Raw genomic sequence first — 20,691 nt, 5'->3', positions numbered from 1 at the left:
GGATTCTTTTCTAACTCCGTCCATTCTTTCTCTAATTACTGATACTATTTCACTTGGTAGTATGTCATTATTTCTTTTAGTGATCAAAGCGTGTAGCATTAGACCATGGTTTAGTTCACAGGCAGTCTTCATTTTGTAAAAACCTAAAAAAAATAAAAATTCAGAATGGGGGGAGAAGACTAGTTCTTTAGGGTCTGCTAGGGAAAGACCATTCGGGTTCCATTTTCGAGAACTACACGAAAACAGACAATCTAACTCTAACAGAAATACATATTATCCTTTATAGACTTGATTCTCCCCACACTTAGTTAGCTGTGGTGTCGAAATTGTGATTAACTTCGTTGTCGACTTCCATTGGACCATGTATGTAATGTTTAACTCTGTGACCATTAACTTTAAATTCAATCCCATTTGAATTTATTAATTCTATCGTTCCGTATGGGAAAACTCTTTTGACTATGAATGGTCCAGACCATCTTGATTTCAATTTTTCAGGAAATAGCTTGAATCGTGAATTGAAAAGAAGAACTCTGTCTCCTCCTTTAAATTCTTTTGAACTTCTGATTCTTTTATCATGCCGTTTCTTCGTTCTTTCCTTATAGATTAACGAATTTTCGTATGCTTCATGTCTTAATTCTTCTAATTCGTTTAGTTGACTTAATCGTAGATGTCCGGCTTCATGTAAATCAAGATTACATGTCTTCAAAGCCCAAAATGCTTTGTGTTCAATTTCTACTGGAAGATGACATGCTTTTCCATAAACAAGTCTAAAAGGTGTGGTTCCAATTGGAGTTTTGTAGGCTGTTCTAAAAGCCCAGAGTGCATCCTCCAATTTAATGGACCATTCCTTCGGATTTGATCCTACGGTTTTCTCTAGAATACGTTTTAAAGCTCGGTTGGTATTTTCAACTTGTCCACTTGTTTATGGATGATATGCGGTGGAGATTTTATGAGTTACTCCATATCTTTTAAGAACTTTCTCAAGTTGATTATTACATAAATGAGTTCCCCGATCACTTATTAAAGCTTTCGGTGTTCCAAACCTTGCAAAAAGACGTTTTAAAAAGTTGACTACAACTCGTGCATCGTTAGTTGGGAGAGCTTGTGCTTCCGCCCATTTAGATACATAATCAATGGCTACGAGTATATATAGATTATTATGAGATTTTGGAAATGGACCCATAAAGTCAATACCCCAAATGTCAAATACTTCACATACTTGGATGACATTTTGTGGCATTTCATCACGTTGACTTATTTTTCCGGCCCTTTGACATGCATCACAGGATTTGCAAAGAAGATGTGCGTCTTTGGAAATTGTAGGCCAATAGAATCCAGCTTCATAAACTTTTCTTGCTGTTAGTTGAGGCCCATAATGCCCTCCTGTTGGTCCTGTGTGACAATGGTTTAATATTTTACTAGCTTCATCTCCAAATACACATCGGCGTATTATTCCATCGGGACAACTTTTAAACAGATGTGGATCTTCCCAAAAATAGTGTTTTATATCACTGAAGAATTTCTTTCGTCTTTGGTACGTTAATCCTTTTTCAAGGAATCCACAAACTAAGTAGTTTGCATAGTCTGAAAACCATGGGATTTCTTTATAATCTATCTTCAATAGATATTCATCAGGAAAGTTGTCTTGTATGGCCGATTCATTTAGAACTTCTAACTCAGGATTTTCAAGACGAGAAAGATGATCAGCGGCGAGATTTTCTGCTCCTCTTTTATCTCGGATTTCAATATCAAACTCTTGTAAGAGTAAGATCCAACGGATTAATCTTGGTTTAGCATCTTGTTTTGAAAATAGGTATCTAAGAGCAGAATGGTCGGTATAGACCACCGTTTTTGCTAGAACGAGATATGATCGAAATTTGTCAAAAGCAAAGACAATAGCAAGGAGTTCTTTTTCAGTAGTTGTATAGTTCGTTTGTGCTCCTTGTAACGTCTTACTAGCATAATATATAGGTTGAAATCGTTTTTCAATCCTTTGTCCTAAAACGGCTCCCATTGCAAAATCACGTGCATCGCACATTAGTTCAAATGGTAGATTCCAATTAGGTGTTATCATGATCGGCGCATTAGTGAGTTTCTCTTTAAGAATATTAAAAGATTTGATACACTCATCTGAAAAGATGAATGGAGCATCCTTTTCTAGGAGTTTATTCATAGGAGTGGCAATTTTAGAAAAATCTTTTATGAAACGTCGGTAAAAACCGGCATGCCCTAGAAAACTCCTAACTCCTCTAACATTGGTGGGATGTGGAAGTTTAGCAATTACATCTACTTTAGCTCTATCCACTTCAATTCCTTCTTTTGAAATTTTATGTCCAAGAACGATGCCTTCTTTAACCATGAAATGGCATTTCTCCCAATTAAGTACTAGATTTGATTGTTCGCATCTAATGAGCATTCGTTCAAGATTAACTAAACATGATTCAAATGTATCACCGAAGACTGAAAAGTCATCCATGAAAACTTCCATGCATTCTTCTATCATGTCGTGAAAAATCGCCATCATACACCTTTGAAAGGTTGCAGGGGCGTTGCAAAGTCCAAATGGCATGCGTTTGTAAGCAAAAGTACCATAAGGGCACGTGAATGTGGTTTTCTCTTGGTCCTCGGGTGCTATTGGAATTTGAAAATATCCGGAAAATCCATCTAGAAAACAATAGTAACTATTTCCGGCTAATCTTTCCAACATTTGATCTATGAAAGGTAAGGGAAAGTGATCTTTTCTGGTGGCGTCATTTAATTTTCTATAATCAATACACACACGCCATCCTGTTACAGTCCTAGTAGGAATAAGCTCATTTTTCTCATTTGTAATGACAGTCATGCCACCCTTCTTAGGCACGCATTGAACTGGGCTTACCCATGGACTATCAGAGATTGGATAAATTAGACCTGCATCTAGCAGTTTAATAATCTCTTTCTTAACTACATCTTGCATATTAGGATTTAGTCTTCGTTGGCGTTGCACATACGTTTTATGACCTTCTTCCATAAGAATTTTATGTGTGCAATACGAAGGACTTATTCCTTTAATATCATGAATCTTCCATGCAATGGCTGGTTTATGAGCTTTCAACACAGAAATGAGTTGTGATTTCTCATTTTCAGTAAGAGAAGACGATATTATTACAGGTAATTCAGATTCACCATGTAAATAAGCGTATTCCAAATGGTTTGGAAGTGGCTTTAACTCTAATTTCGGAGGTTCTTCTATCGATGATTTGTATCGATATCTGTCTTCTTCTTTTAGCATTTGAATTTCTTCTGTTGTTGGTTCATATCCATTAGCTATAAGTGTAGCTAACATTTCAGCTTCATCAATTGGTTCATTACCTTCTCCTAAAGAACATTCTCCTGTTCCTTGTAATTCTGGAAACTCTTCTAATAATTCTGCATGTGCATCTATAGTTTGAATATAATAACATGTATCATCTGCAGATTGTGGTTGTTGCATTGCTCTATCAACTGAAAAGGTAACACTCTCATCCTCTATACTTAGGGTCAATTTCTTACCGAACACGTCTATCATTGCTTTAGCCGTGTTTAAGAATGGTCTTCCTAATATGAGAGGAACTTGAGAATCTTCTTCCATGTCCAAAACAACAAAATCTACTGGAAATACTAAAGTACCAACTTTAACTAGCATGTTCTCCATTATCCCTCTAGGATATTTTATTGATCTATCGGCTAGTTGTATGCTTATTCTGGTTGGTTTCAATTCTCCAAGGTCTAGTTTAGCGTATAGTGAATACGGCATTAAATTTATACTAGCACCTAAGTCTGCCAATGCTTCTATTGAATTAAGACTACCCAGAAAACATGGAATTGTGAAACTTCCTGGATCAGATAATTTTTCTGGTATCTTATTCAACAGCACTGCTGAACAATTAGCATTCATAGTAACAGCCGAGAGTTCTTCCATTTTCTTCCTATTTGAAATTAGATCTTTCAAAAATTTAGCATATCTAGGCATTCCTGAAATCACATCAATGAAAGGAAGATTTACATTTATCTGTTTAAACATATCCAAGAATTTGGATTGCTCGGCTTCAAGTTTCTCTTTCTTCATTTTACTCGGGTAAGGAAGTGGTGGTTGGTATGGTTTAACATAAGGTTTATCCTTAACTGTGTTATCTTCATTAACCTTTTCAACTACCGGTTCTTTTTCCTTATCTTGATCAGGTTGTGGTTCTTGTGGAGTAGGAATAGAATCATCTGAAATTACAGGTATTTCAAGTGGTTTAAGTGTAATACCACTTCTTGTGGTAATGGCTTTGGCTGTTTCATTCCGGGGGTTAGCATTTGTATCAATAGGTAGACTTCCCTGTTTTCTTTCACCTATTAACCTTGCTAGGTTACTCACTTCTTGTTCCAGATTTTGAATAGAAGCTTGTTGATTTCTAAATGCTTGAGCATTTTGTTCATTTGTTTGTTTCTGAGATGTGAAAAACTGCGTTTGAGTTTCAACTAGCTTCGTCATCATATCTTCTAAATTTGGCTTTTTATCATCGGTTTGTTGTGGTGGTTTGTTTTGAAAATTAGGTCTTTGCTGATTATAAGTATTATTGGATACTTGTTGATTGCTAGGACCTTGTTGGTTGTTGTATGGAATATTTCGGTTATAATTCTGGTTTTGATTGTAAATCGGTCTTGGCGGTTGATAATTATTCTGATAATTATTTCCAGGCCTTTGGTTTATGTATGAAATATTCTCTCTTTGTTCCATTGTTAATTCAATACTGAGACAATCTTTTGTCAAATGTGGTCCTCCACACTGCTCACAACTAATTCGTATTGAGTGAATATCTTTAGTCATCTTTTCCATTCGTCTCTCCACAGCATCTATCTTTGCGGAAATGGAATCTAAGTCATGGCTAGAATCGGCTCTAGCTGCTTTAGATGATCTAACGATATCTTTTTCTTGGTGCCACTCATGTGAGTGGGAAGCAGTATTATCAATAATTTTGTAAGCATCAGTTTCGGTTTTCTTCATAATAGAACCACCAGCTGCTATATCTATGTCTTTTCTTGTAGTGATGTCGCATCCTTGGTAGAATATTTGTACTATTTGACAGGTGTCTAAACCATGTTGCGGACATCCTCTTAACAACTTTCCATATCTTGTCCACGCCTCATATAGAGTTTCATTTGGTTTCTGTGTAAACGTAACAATTTCTGCTTGAAGTCTTACGGCTTTAGATGCAGGAAAGAATTGTTTAAGAAATTTGTCAACTAAAACATCCCATGTATCAATCGCCCCTTCAGGTAACGATTCCAACCAATCTTTGGCTTCTCCCTTTAAAGTCCAGGGAAATAACATGAGATATATCTGTTCATCCTCCACTTCTCGGATTTTAAATAGTGTGCAGATCCTATTAAAGGTACGTAGATGTTCATTTGGATCTTCCTTCGGCGCACCACTAAATTGGCATTGATTAGTCACCATGTGTAGAATTTGTCCTTTGATTTCATAATCTGGCGCATTAATGTCTGGATGAGTAATTGCGTGACCTTGGCCAGTGCGTTTAGCTCTCATTCGGTCTTCCATACTTAAAGGTTCCAGATTCTCCATAATTGAATTTGTTGAATCGGTATCACTAGATGATTCTGATTTAATGGTTCGTTCCTCAACAATCTCTGTTTGAATAATTGATGGCTCCGGAGGAAAGTTTAATGGTTCAGGATCTACGAACCGTTCCTGAATATTCTCCGGATTCTCAATTGTGAGGTTGGGTTCAAAAAATGGATTATCGAAAATTTGAACTGAAGTACTTGGTCTACTGGATGACGATTCTAAAGAAAAATCAACGGCGGTTATATTTGCTAAATGTCTTGATCTAGTTACAGGTGGTGAACGTACAAAAGGTGGTGAACGTCTTGCTCGGTGCATTCACTGAATATCCTATTAGTTTTTAAAAAAGAAAGAAAAATTATAATAAGTTATCCAATCAATAGACTTTTCTGATTTTGCCCACGTTTCGAATAGCCAAAAGATGCAGCAGAGGGGCAGGATTCGTTTGGTCTCAATATAATTGAGGACTGTTTGGCTCCAATAACCCGGTCCACGTACAAATCCAACTATTACTACGAACCAGAAAATTTTGATGTCTATCAATTTAACCACTCAAAATAAATTTTCGTAATTTTAAGGAATTTAGATAAGAAGTAGAATAAAAATCTATGTCCTAAAACTAGAATAGCGAGAAATAAGAAAGAAAGAGAGTTCGTCGAAAAAGGTGACGAAAAAATAAAAGAAACTTATAAAACTTAAAAATACTTGACTAACCTAACCTTATTACTACAACTAACTTAAAATTATAATCGCAAATTGAAATTACTAATTGGAATGATAATTGATACATAGGTAAAAGTCGTCTAAAAATATTAAAGCTTACAGGAAAAACTAAATCCCAAATGGAAATAACTTAAAAAGAAACTAAAACTTAAAAAGGCGTCGCAAAATTCTAAAGCACCTAAATCTTAGTCTAAAGAAAAAGCACTTAAGGAATTCTACGGCAAAGCCTAAAAATCTAGGAGTAAAAATAACTATGGCAAAAACTAAGTTTAAAATTAAATATGAGCAAAAAATACAAATATTACGCTACAACGATTAAAAAGGGACAAAATATAAAAATATACAAAAAGTTGTAAAAAGTACAATTTTTATAAAAATATTATTTTTATATTATTTCTTTTATTAAACTATTAATTTTACAATTTAATTAAACTAATTTAACTAAAATATAAATTAAATAAAACTTAAATTAAAAATAAACTTAATTATAATAATAATAATAATTAGGGTTAATAATAATAATAATTAATAATAATCCGTAATAAATGCAGGATTAGGGCTTCCTGTTCGTGTGTCAGGTCCCCTCCGCGACTTACGGTATTCAAAGCTTCAAACCCCGCGAGTCGCGGGGTTCAGAAATTCAGATGACAGGTTTAATCTTCGACGCGTTTTTCTTTATTTATTTATTTATTTATATTTTTTTTTATATATTAGCGTTGCGCTTCCGGCGTTTAGAAAGATTCCCCGGCAGCGGCGCCAAAAATACTTGATGTCGTAGGGGGTGTATACGAAATAGTATTATTTTTGCTAGGAAATACTATTAAATACGATACATTTTTTTCACAAGATATTTATTTATTTAGAGAACGGATATACTTAAACCTTGCTACAACACTTATAGGCAGTGTACCTAATCGTACAGTAGTGTAGTTTTTAGTAAGTCCGGTTCGTTCCACAGGGAATCTTTTTTTTAAACAAAGCTCAACACTATATAAAAATACAAATATATATATAAGTAATATTATTATTATAAAGGGGGTTTTTTTACCGTTTAATGACCGGTTTTTCGATTTTAAAACTTTAGTCGCAGTTAAAACCAAATGTAAAATATTAAAAATAAATACAAGACTTAAATTAAAGCGTAAAGTAAATAACGATAATGAAATTGCGAATAATAAAAGTGCGATAAAGTAAACTTGCGATAATTAAAGAGTACGATAATTAAAAGTGCAATTAAATAAAATAACAATAAAAATGCGATAATTAGAAGTGCAATTAAATATAAAATAAAGGAAATTAAATATGAAATAAAAGAATTATGCTTATTTAAACTTCCGTAATCATGATGTTTGACGTGTTGATTTTAGTTTTATACCCATGGGTTAATTGTCCTTTGTCCTGGATTATTTAATATGTCCGTCTGGTTTTTGTCCATAACAGTCCATCAGTCATAAATATAAAGTGCGAGTGTCCTCGTCAAATTATCCTTATACCCGAAGTTAAATATTCCAACTATTTGGGGATTTAAACTGTAACAAGATTTTAATACTTTGTTTAATAATTACACCAGGATGTCGACTGAGTGTAACCCAAGGTTTTAATATTTTGTTATCAATTATACCAAGTATCCTTTGTACATAATTTCACCCCTGTTTTAATTATTCTAGTGGCTATTAATCCATTCCCGTGTCCGGTTAAATGAACGATTATTCGTACATATAAATACCCCGCCCATCGTATCCGATTGAGTGTATATGGTAATTTATAGGGACGCCCAATTGTAAATCTTTATATTAACATTAACAAACTATCATTTAGTTAAACAAATATAAAGCCCATTAATAGCCCATAGTCTAATTTCCACAAGTGTCGTTCTTTTGTCCAAACCCCAATTATGGTACAAAGCCCAATTACCCAATTTTAGTAATTAGCCCAACATCATGATTACTTCGTTTTAAATAAGCATAATAATAACTTAGCTACGAGACATTAATGTAAAAAGTTTGAACATAACTTACAATGATTAAAAATAACGTAGCGTTACACGGACAGAATTTCGACTTACACCCTTACAATATTCGCTAACATACCCTTATTATTAGAATTATAATTAAAATTAAAATTAAAATATAAATTATAAATATAAATATATCGTATGAATGAGGAGAAAAAAGATGATGAAAATGATCAGATTTCGGTTTGCTTTATAGGGAGTTTCAAAACTGGGGGCTCCGCGACTCGCGGCCATTTTGGCCTTCAAACTCCGCGAGTCGCGGAGAATGAAATTACAGCTCAGTCCCTTTGGAGTCTTTCTTGCCGACGGTTTTTATTATTTATTATAATATATAAATAATTATAAGAATTATTTAAATATTATATTATATTTATGTGCATAGTTGACTTGTAATTTTTAGTCCGTTGCGTCGAGCGTTGAGAGTTGACTCTGGTCCCGGTTCCGGATTTTTGAACGTCCTTGCGTACAATTTAATATCTTGTACTTTGCGTTTTGAATCTTGTACTCTTGTAATTTCGAGACGTTTCTTATCAATAATTGGAACCTCTTTGATTGTCTTTTGTACTTTTGAGCTTTTTGGTCGTTTGCGTCTTCAATTCGTCGAATCTGTCTTTTGTCTTCACCTTTTATTATTTAAACGAATATCACTTGTAAATAGAACAATTGCAACTAAAAGCTTGTCTTTCTTGAGGAATAATGCTATGAAATATATGTTCGTTTTTAGCATTATCACGTGCCGAGACAAATAACTAGAATCTGAGTCGCGACAATTGGGGCCGCGCCGCGACCCACTGGGTGAACTGGTTTCGAATTTTGTTTTTAAAATAAGTGGTTTAAGGGCAAAATTGTCATTTTACATCTAGATCTGATTGGAGCACTAAATCTCCACCACTCATCCATTTTGTTCATTTTCATTTCCCTTTTCTTTCTCCATTTACTCTCAAAACTTAAAAACCCATTTGATTTCAAGTGAGATTTGAGAGTGGAGATTTGTGAATCAAACCTTGGAGCAAGAATTAAGGTTGTTCTCCTTGTTCATAGCTACAAGAGGATAGTGTTGGTAAGTCCTAACTCCATGTTTTGAGTTTTAATTAGTTTATGCTAGGGTTTGGTTCATTTGAAACTTGTAAGACCCATTTGGGGGTAATATGGGTGGATTTTGGTTAGGTGATAAAAGGAAACCCTAAATAGCCATAATCTAGGGTTTGGTCTTATGATTTGGGATTGTAAGTGTTAAATGGTGTTGTTAATCATTAATACACCTTTAAATTTATGAAAGAAGTGTTAATGGGTAAGTGTAACATCCCGCGTTTTTCCGTTAAATTTATTTTTAACACCGTCTTTTTCTTTTAAATAATACCTTTCGTTATTTAAATTCGTAGTTTCCGTTGACTAACGTTCATAATAATTCCGTCATTTAATTATAACATCTCTCGTTAACTTGCGTTTTAAAAATATTCGATCGGTTAAATCCCGCACCCGCTTTGAAACCCGAGGGACCGGAGTTGCCAAATGGGCAAACTAGTTGACTAGGTCAACTAGTCAACCCATTTCATCCATTCCATCATCTCCCTCATCCCTTTTCTCTCCATCTCAAGAACACACACACAAACCCATTCCATTCATTCATCATCTAAATTCAATCTTGGAAGCTCACAACAAATCCGATTACATATTTGGAATCCTCTCTTCATCCTCTACAATTTGATACCAACTTCATCTCGTTTGGGTAACATTTCTAAAACTCTAGATTTCTCTAAATTCGTGTTTTTGATTTGAAATGGTGTTAGTTAGTGTCTATGGCTCGAGTCTAACATGAATATATGTTTGGTTTGCTCGATTTGTTGTTTTTGGAGTAACTAGCACGAACTTGAAATGGGTGTGCTTAAATCCTTGATTTTGGATGAGTTAATGTTGTTAGATTGTTAAAGTGCATGTTTTAATTGTGTTACTAGTATCACTAGCTTCATTTTGATGTGTAGGTTGATTTGTAAAACTTCAAAAACATGATTAATGATTTTGTGATTCTTGACTAGGGTTTGATGGTTCTTGACATGAATTTTTGGATGCTTGAATGCCATGGAATGTTAATTGTTAGTGTTTAGTTGTAATGTATGCTCCATTACCTTCAAAACGGCATATCATATGTGTGAATTGGTTTCCCGAAACTCAAATTGCATTTGATGAACTTGAAACCTTGAAATGAACGTTTAATGATCACTTGATGAGTTTTCGGCTATTGTAAATGATGTTGTCGTTTGATGATAAGTGCTTAGTTGTGTTCCTTGTCAAAAGAGCTTTCCAACGGTATAAGATACGTCTTCTAGTTGTTTACGGTTTGCGTTTTATGGTTATTTGAAGTTTTGACCAAGACTTGAACCTTGAAACTGACCAGGTGCCAGACCACGTGTTATGTCGCGGCGCGACACATCTGGCCGCGGCGCGGCATATGCCGTGGTCAGATTCTGACCTATTTTGTCAAATTTCGAAAAATGTTTGCTATGCTACGCACCTCCGATTAACATGTAACTTGGCCAACATGCTCATATATGACTTCTAAGCTTAGAAAAATAGTTCGGAACCCGACCCGAACGTGTTGACTTTCGTTGACTTTGACCGACCAAAGTTTGACTTTTAATCAAACTTAACCAAATATTTGTGCAATCGTTCTAACATGTTTTTATACTTGTACCTTGCATGAAACATGACAATTTGATTCACATGCTATTATGATCGAGTCTTAACGAGCCATAGGACTAATTGAACATCTTTGACCGTTTGTGTTTACCGTTATTGATATAGCCTATATGTTTAGGTCAAGACTAGCTTTGTCTTTGCACGCGTCTACTTGTTGAAGTACTTTATTAACTCTTGCACTCAAGGTGAGATCATAGTCCCACTTTTACTCTTTTTGAACTTATATTGGGATGAGAAAACATAAACGATTCTTTTGAACTAAGTGAACACAAGAACGGGAAAACAAACATTCTACATACGAGTTTAGAACAAAATCCTCAATTCGATTATCATTAATTACACTTGCCGGGTGTAAGCGAGAACTTATGTTATATGGCCATATGGGTTGACAACCCTCATCCTTGACGGTTCGCTACCGTCTACGGATGAAATATATTTTCGAGAATCAGTGTTTGTTCTAGCACTAAGTGATGGGGTATACAATGGAAGGAATGTTAAGCTTTGATAATTGGGTGCTCGTGAAACAAACTTTTGGAATGTATTACTATTATTTCATTGATGCAAATCTTGTGGTTCACTTGTACTTACTTACTTAAACCTATGATTTCACCAACGTTTTCGTTGACAGATTTCTATGTTTTTCTCAGGTCTTGCACGATATGTGAAACATGCTTCCGCTCATTATTTGATACTTGCATCCGATGTCGAGTATACATGCATTTCATGGAGCGTCTTTTGACTTTACTTTAAACCGTGTCGCCTAGATTTCAATCGTACTTATAACGTTGTAACTTAACTTTTGGTTGAACAATTCTTGTAAACTTTGAAACAATCTTTATTTTGAAATGAAGGCGACATATTTTGGTCAAACGTTATCTTAAAGACTTATAATCAGGTAATGGGACCCACGTAGCCGACGCCGTCACTTGACGATTTGTCGGGGTCGCTACAGTTGGTATCAGAGCCTTGGTTGTAGGGATTTAGAGTTCATTTGTGTCCACCCCGAGTCATAGGGTACATAGGTGAATCTAGACTACAACCGGCATATAGACTGAAGTAGGAATTATTTGACAAATTGTGCATTTATACTCGAACTCTTCTATCATATCTAACTCGTATTCGATCTTGATCTTACGTTGATAAATTTTGTTGACGCGCCATCTTGACTTTATAAAGTAATGTTAAATGCACATGTAAATCAGGGTAATATAATTTCCGGGATTATATTACGGTGATTCACATGGACGTTCCGACATTATGACATAAAGAATTTAAGGCGAGTCAAGGAAAAATTTCCTCTTTATCTTGATTTCCACATCACGATTAGTATTATTGATAATACTAAACAACGGTATTCTTGTGTCATGAAGGAACAATGGCTCACCAAGGTCAACACAATACCCCTCCCGAAACTCTCGAACAAGCTCTTCAACGAATGATAGCCACCGCTGTGGGAGAGGCAGTGGCCGGTCACTTCTCCAACAACAACAACAATCATGGGGTCGGTAATTCAAACGGGGGGTGCTCCTACAAAAACTTCATGAAGTACAATCCTCCCACTTTCAATGGAACCGAAGGACCGGTTGCTCTCACCCGATGGTTCGAACAAACAGAAGCCGTTTTTAGTATAAGCGGTTTTCGGGACCAAGATAAGGTCAAGTTTTCCACCCTCACTCTCACCGGTATTGCTCTCTCATGGTGGAACACGTATGTACAATCGGTGGGTATCGATGAAGCCCTTACACTCTCTTGGACCGAATTAAGAGAAAGAATGACCACCGAATACTTCCCGCGCGAAGAGACTCGAAGGCTCGAACAGGGGCCAAGAAATTTAAAAATAGCCCGAGATGACCTCGAAGCTTATAATCAACGGTTTGCCGAACTAACCTCCATTTGTCCAAACCTCCGGGCTCCCGGGCCCCAAGGAGTTGAGTTTTACATGGATGGCCTCCCTAAGAGCATTCCACACGGGGTAATGCCATTAAGACCCGCCGACCTACAAGAGGCTGTGATGATAGCCCGCCGATTTATAAAAACGGTGGATGAAATTGAAGCGCTGGCACCAACGGCCGAGGCCCAACCAGTTAACAACAAAAGAAAACAGGAAGCCTCTCCATCAAGCAACCACAACCACAACGACTCCACCAAGAAGCCTTTCACCCCCGGCGGCAGGAAAAATTATTGTGGAACACGACCTTTTTGCAACACGTGCCACAAACATCATTATGGAAAATGTGGCGGACCATTTTGCATCAAGTGTCAAAGAAGTGGCCATGTGGCCCATAGTTGTAAGGGTGCCGCCCCCGTCGCTAAAAAGGTGCCCAGTGCACGCAGAAGGGGTGCTTGTTTTGAATGTGGACAACTGGGTCATTTTAAGAATGCATGTCCCAAGAAGAACGCCCACCCTAATGTACGCGAATGAGCTTTCAACCTTAACACATAGGATTCCCGGAACGACAATTAGTTACGGGTACGTTCCTTCTCAACGACTCTTATGTTTCATGTTTATCCGATTCGGGTATCGATAAATGTTTTGTATCCAAGGCTTTGGAGCCTACTCTTTGCACTCCACCCCTCCCCCTAGATATTACTTACGCCATTCAAGTGACCAACGGAAAACCATTGCGTATCGATAAATTTTATCGGAGGGAGTACGTTAGACTTATTGGGTAGGTAATTTGAACTTTGATTTGACATCTATAGAACTAGAGAGCCCAAAACCTATACGTTAGGAAGGGAATGTTTTCCCCACATATATGTGATTTTAGTGAACTAAATGATTTCCGTTTAAGAACCGATATCCTCTTCCCCGTATCAACAACCTCTTGAACTGTTACACGGATCTCGCGTATATTCTAAAATCGACCTTCATTCTGGTTATCATCAATTGAGGGTTAAGGGAGAAGATGTCTCCTAAACCGCTTTCCGAACTCGCTACGATAGTTATAAATTTCTTTTAGTGCCGTTCAGTTTAACTAAGGCTCCGCCCGTATTCATAGACCTCCGGAACCGCGTATGCAAACTTATCTAGACAAATCCGTTACCGTACTTATAATTGATGTTTTAAGCTATTCAAGCGGAAAGGAAAAACGGACAACGTCTCCGTCTTACGCTCGAACTCTTGAGAAAAGAGCAACTCTATGCCGAATTCTCCAAGTGAGAATTTTGGTTAAACAAAGTCCAAATTCTAAACCATGTTATTAGTGGTCAAGGTAAAAAAAAAAAAAAAAAAAAAAAAAAATTTTAATTAATTAATTAATTTTGGAGAAACCCTCACGACTCCGACTTGTATTCGTAAAATTTTGGATCTCGCGATTATTACCAAAGATTAATTTCCAATTTTTCCCGTATCGCTCGTCCTTTAACCTCGTTAACGTACTAAGGGAAAGAATTAAACATTTTTCGTGTCCGGACTTTGAACGTGATTTATTTTTTTTTTTTTTTTTCACACCAACCTTACTAGATAAATTCGTGTGGCACAAAATGGAACTCAAATATAGAAATACTTCTACGTGAACGCCTGAAAGGCAACCCCTCTCGACTCGAAATCAAGGAAGCTGAAATTCGTTATTTTACACGGAGAATTTGATTACTTATTTATGGATCCGATCAATCTTCTCTTTATCGCGTACCACGATACATAGCTCTGCTATTTCACCGTTACCGTCTGATATTACTGGAAATTAAGATAACACACAATCCAACGATACTTCACTCTTCTTTGACTTAACGCCCTTGTGTTTCTGATAATCGGTCAACTATTATTCAACCCCGAACTATACAACTACGTGTACTACCTCGTTTCTCTTTCAGACTTCAACTTTTGACAACTAGAGGCACGTTATAGCAACCTCGAGATGTAAACTCATCCTATTCTAAGTCCTCATTTCACTACTATCTTTACCGTTCGCATTTCCGTTTAAAGAAACTCCTTGTAACATTTCTCCATGGATAGAGAAACTCCTCATATTACATAAGTATTCGCCACGAGGGTGAATAGTCCTAACGAACATTTTTCGAACCCTAACTAACTTGTTCAAAAGTATCTTAAGAGATTCTATTCCAACACGGTGTATCTTTGTCAATTATTCGGTATCGAAATACTCGTTTCACTTCTAGTTTTACAAGAAACCTTGGGAACCCGCTTAGACATGAGTACCGCGTACCACCCACAAACTGACGAACCGAGCAAACGAACGATTTACGTCTTGGAAAGACATCTCACAAACTCGTATTGTCACCTTTAGTAGATCACTCTTACAACAGTAGTTACCACTCGTGTGTTCACGCGCACTTTTCGAAACCTTATATGACCGCTAATGTCATACCCCTGTTCATTTAACCAAAGCATCAACCACCGAAATCTGAACTCCATCAAGAAACAACAATTGAGATCGTTCAAGTCCGAGAAGGGCTCGAGACAACCCATTGTCGCCAGAAGAGTTATACCAAACTTAGAGGAGAACCTCACAAATCCCAGTGTGTAACCGCGTAATATTGAGAACCCGCACCTTGGAAGGGTGTAATCCGTGAATCAGGGAAAGTTAAACCCGCGACATGTTAACCCTTTTGAAACCTTGGGGCGTATTGGAACCGCTCCCTACCGTTTAGAACTTCCGACTCAATTAAGTTTCCGTTTACCCTACATTTCGTGTAACAAACTTAGAAACGTGTCCTGCGGAACAGGAACGTGCAATCCTGCTGGATACATCAACTATCGATGACAAACTTCTCTTCATAGGAAAACCAGTTGAAACTGGGGATCGTAAAAACCGAACCTTAATGCAACGTAAAACCCTGACTATCCAAATTCATGAGAACCCTCAAGAACGTACTTTCACTTATTCATAGCATTGACAACGTAAAGTCTCGAGTAAGAGATATCGACTACTACTTCCAACTAAATTTCGGGACGAAATTTCTTTTGAGTTGTGGATAATGTAACATCCCGCGTTTTTCCGTTAAATTTATTTTTAACACCGTCTTTTTCTTTTAAATAATACCTTTCGTTATTTAAATTCGTAGTTTCCGTTGACTAACGTTCATAATAATTCCGTCATTTAATTATAACATCTCTCGTTAACTTGCGTTTTAAAAATATTCGATCGGTTAAATCCCGCACCCGCTTTGAAACCCGAGGGACCGGAGTTGCCAAATGGGCAAACTAGTTGACTAGGTCAACTAGTCAACCCATTTCATCCATTCCATCATCTCCCTCATCCCTTTTCTCTCCATCTCAAGAACACACACACAAACCCATTCCATTCATTCATCATCTAAATTCAATCTTGGAAGCTCACAACAAATCCGATTACATATTTGGAATCCTCTCTTCATCCTCTACAATTTGATACCAACTTCATCTCGTTTGGGTAACATTTCTAAAACTCTAGATTTCTCTAAATTCGTGTTTTTTATTTGAAATGGTGTTAGTTAGTGTCTATGGCTCGAGTCTAACATGAATATATGTTTGGTTTGCTCGATTTGTTGTTTTTGGAGTAACTAGCATGAACTTGAAATGGGTGTGCTTAAATCCTTGATTTTGGATGAGTTAATGTTGTTAGATTGTTAAAGTGCATGTTTTAATTGTGTTACTAGTATCACTAGCTTCATTTTGATGTGTAGGTTGATTTGTAAAACTTCAAAAACATGATTAATGATTTTGTGATTCTTGACTAGGGTTTGATGGTTCTTGACATGAATTTTTGGATGCTTGAATGCCATGGAATGTTAATTGTTAGTGTTTAGTTGTAATGTATGCTCCATTACCTTCAAAACGGCATATCATATGTGTGAATTGGTTTCCCGAAACTCAAATTGCATTTGATGAACTTGAAACCTTGAAATGAACGTTTAATGATCACTTGATGAGTTTTCGGCTATTGTAAATGATGTTGTCGTTTGATGATAAGTGCTTAGTTGTGTTCCTTGTCAAAAGAGCTTTCCAACGGTATAAGATACGTCTTCTAGTTGTTTACGGTTTGCGTTTTATGGTTATTTGAAGTTTTGACCAAGACTTGAACCTTGAAACTGACCAGGTGCCAGACCACGTGTTATGTCGCGGCGCGACACATCTGGCCGCGGCGCGGCATATGCCGTGGTCAGATTCTGACCTATTTTGTCAAATTTCGAAAAATGTTTGCTATGCTACGCACCTCCGATTAACATGTAACTTGGCCAACATGCTCATATATGACTTCTAAGCTTAGAAAAATAGTTCGGAACCCGACCCGAACGTGTTGACTTTCGTTGACTTTGACCGACCAAAGTTTGACTTTTAATCAAACTTAACCAAATATTTGTGCAATCGTTCTAACATGTTTTTATACTCGTACCTTGCATGAAACATGACAATTTGATTCACATGCTATTATGATCGAGTCTTAACGAGCCATAGGACTAATTGAACATCTTTGACCGTTTGTGTTTACCGTTATTGATATAGCCTATATGTTTAGGTCAAGACTAGCTTTGTCTTTGCACGCGTCTACTTGTTGAAGTACTTTATTAACTCTTGCACTCAAGGTGAGATCATAGTCCCACTTTTACTCTTTTTGAACTTATATTGGGATGAGAAAACATAAACGATTCTTTTGAACTAAGTGAACACAAGAACGGGAAAACAAACATTCTACATACGAGTTTAGAACAAAATCCTCAATTCGATTATCATTAATTACACTTGCCGGGTGTAAGCGAGAACTTATGTTATATGGCCATATGGGTTGACAACCCTCATCCTTGACGGTTCGCTACCGTCTACGGATGAAATATATTTTCGAGAATCAGTGTTTGTTCTAGCACTAAGTGATGGGGTATACAATGGAAGGAATGTTAAGCTTTGATAATTGGGTGCTCGTGAAACAAACTTTTGGAATGTATTACTATTATTTCATTGATGCAAATCTTGTGGTTCACTTGTACTTACTTACTTAAACCTATGATTTCACCAACGTTTTCGTTGACAGATTTCTATGTTTTTCTCAGGTCTTGCACGATATGTGAAACATGCTTCCGCTCATTATTTGATACTTGCATCCGATGTCGAGTATACATGCATTTCATGGAGCGTCTTTTGACTTTACTTTAAACCGTGTCGCCTAGATTTCAATCGTACTTATAACGTTGTAACTTAACTTTTGGTTGAACAATTCTTGTAAACTTTGAAACAATCTTTATTTTGAAATGAAGGCGACATATTTTGGTCAAACGTTATCTTAAAGACTTATAATCAGGTAATGGGACCCACGTAGCCGACGCCGTCACTTGACGATTTGTCGGGGTCGCTACAGTAAGTTTGACTCGATTGTGAGTCTAAGTATTTAAAATGGGTCAAATGAGTACTAGTTGACCTAATTGGGTGAAGTGGGTATGAAATACCCAAGTTTGTGTTAGTAGACTTTAATTCACTAGCTTTAGTGATTGAAGTTGAGTCTTGACCCTTAAGGGCGGTTTTGGTGAAAATGGGGCATTTAATGCATTAAGTCATTAAATGCACATAAGTGAATTGTTGGTATTTAGTCCAACTAGGTATTGTGTTGATTGAAGTACTTATTATATTATGTACTTTGCTTTGAAGCTTGCGGAGGTATAAAACCGTCACCGAATCGTTAAGGTGAGTGGAATAATTATATGTGTAGGTATATAATGTATCTATTTGTTGTAGCATGAGATGTGAAGTGTCGAGGTGCTAAGACACCACGTTTCACGTGACGAGTGAAGCATCGAGGTGTTAAGATGCCACTCGAGGTGAAGCATCGAGGTGTTAAGATGCCACCTAGGAGTGAAGTGTCGAGGTGTTAAGACGTCACTCCATAATAAAGGGTGAAGTGTCGAGGTGTTAAGACGCCACCCGAGGGTGAAGTTTCGAGGTGTTAAGATGCCACTCGGGGGTTAGTGATACGAGGTGCTAAGTACACTAATGGATGTTGTGAACTCCGATGGCCTTTCACGGGCGCCATTCCCTTGTACGATTGGTTAACCATGGTTATTGTGTTGTAAGCAAGAGCTTATTATATCGTTTGAGTTACATATATAATTATGCGATTATTATGCTAGCTTGTGATATTGGAGGTTGGTAGCCTCGTATTGATGATAAGCAAATTGTGTTGCTAGCATGTATTCGGTATGTGTAATGAGTGTTTGCAAGTAGGTATATTATATATGTATGTGTATAATTATTGCATTCACTAAGCTTTAACTTACCCTCTCGTTGTTTATCTTTTTATAGGCTCCGGCGTGGACAAGGGTAAGGGCATTCGGTTGGATTAGAGATCCCGCTTTATTTGTTAGGAGACGCTTTTGGATTTGTAGCTTTTGGAAGTTGGCCTAACGTTTTGGATAGTTTAGTCCCAAACCATGCTCGAAGTGTCGTTTGGATTATAAACTATCATTTCAAGTGGGCCGAACTTGTATTAAACTTAATTAATGGCCTTTGTGCCTTGTAAACATTTAAATTGTGGTACGTTTTAAATGGAACTTGTGGAATGGTTTACATATTTAATTGGCGCGTAAATGTGTATTAATAAAAAAAAATTATCGTATGGAATACGGGTTAGGTTGTTTCAGAAAACATTACCATGGATTTCATTACTAAATTGCCAAGGACTGCAAGTGGTTATGATACTATTTGGGTAATAGTCGATCGTCTCACCAAATCAGCACACTTTCTACCAATGCGAGAAGATGATAAAATGGAAACGTTAGCACGACTATACTTGAAGGAAGTCATCTCCAAACACGGAATACCAATCTTTATTATCTCTGATAGGGATGGTAGATTTGTTTCAAGATTTTGGTAGACGTTACAATAAGCATTGGGAACTCGTCTAGACATGAGTACTGCCTATCATCTACAAACTGATGGGCAGAGTGAAAGGACGATACAGGCCCTTGAAGATATGCTACGATCATGTGTTATTGATTTTGGAAACAATTGGGATCGATATCTACCGTTAGCAGAATTTTCCTACAACAACAGTTACCACTCGAGCATTGAGATGGCACCGTTTTAGGCACTATATCGCAGAAAGTGCAGGTCTCCGATTTGTTAGAGTGAAGTGGGGGATAGACAAATTACGGGTCCGGAGATTATCCAAGAAACTACCGAGAAAATTATTCAAATTCAACAACGGTTGAAAACTGCCCAGAATCGACAAAAGAGCTACGCTGATAGCAAAAGAAAAGATATAGAATTTGAAATTGGCAACATGGTCATGCTTAAATATCACCTTGAAAAGGTGTTGTTCGATTTGGAAAACGGGGAAAACTAAAGCCGAGATACATTGGGCCATTCAAGATTATTGATCGTGTTGGACCGGTAGCTTATCAACTTGAATTACCGTAACATTTAGCTGGCGTACATAATACCTTTCACGTCTCAAATATGAAGAAATGCTTAGCTAAAGAAGATCTCACTATTCCTTTAGAAGAAATTAAAATCAACGAAAAACTACAATTCGCTGAAGAACCCGTCGAGATAATGGATCGTGAGGTTAAAGGACTTAAGAAAAACAAAATACCAATCGTTAAGGTTCAATGGAATGCTCGTAAAGGACTCGAGTTCACCTGGGAGTGTGAAGATCAGATGAATAAAAAATACTCGCACTTATTTCCAGATGAAACGTCAACACCTCCAACTGCTTCAAATTTCGGGACGAAATTTATT

Source organism: Rutidosis leptorrhynchoides, chromosome 3 (genome assembly GCF_046630445.1).
Source record: "Rutidosis leptorrhynchoides isolate AG116_Rl617_1_P2 chromosome 3, CSIRO_AGI_Rlap_v1, whole genome shotgun sequence".
Lineage (NCBI taxonomy): Eukaryota > Viridiplantae > Streptophyta > Magnoliopsida > Asterales > Asteraceae > Rutidosis > Rutidosis leptorrhynchoides.
Note: the sequence above shows the minus strand (reverse complement) of the source record.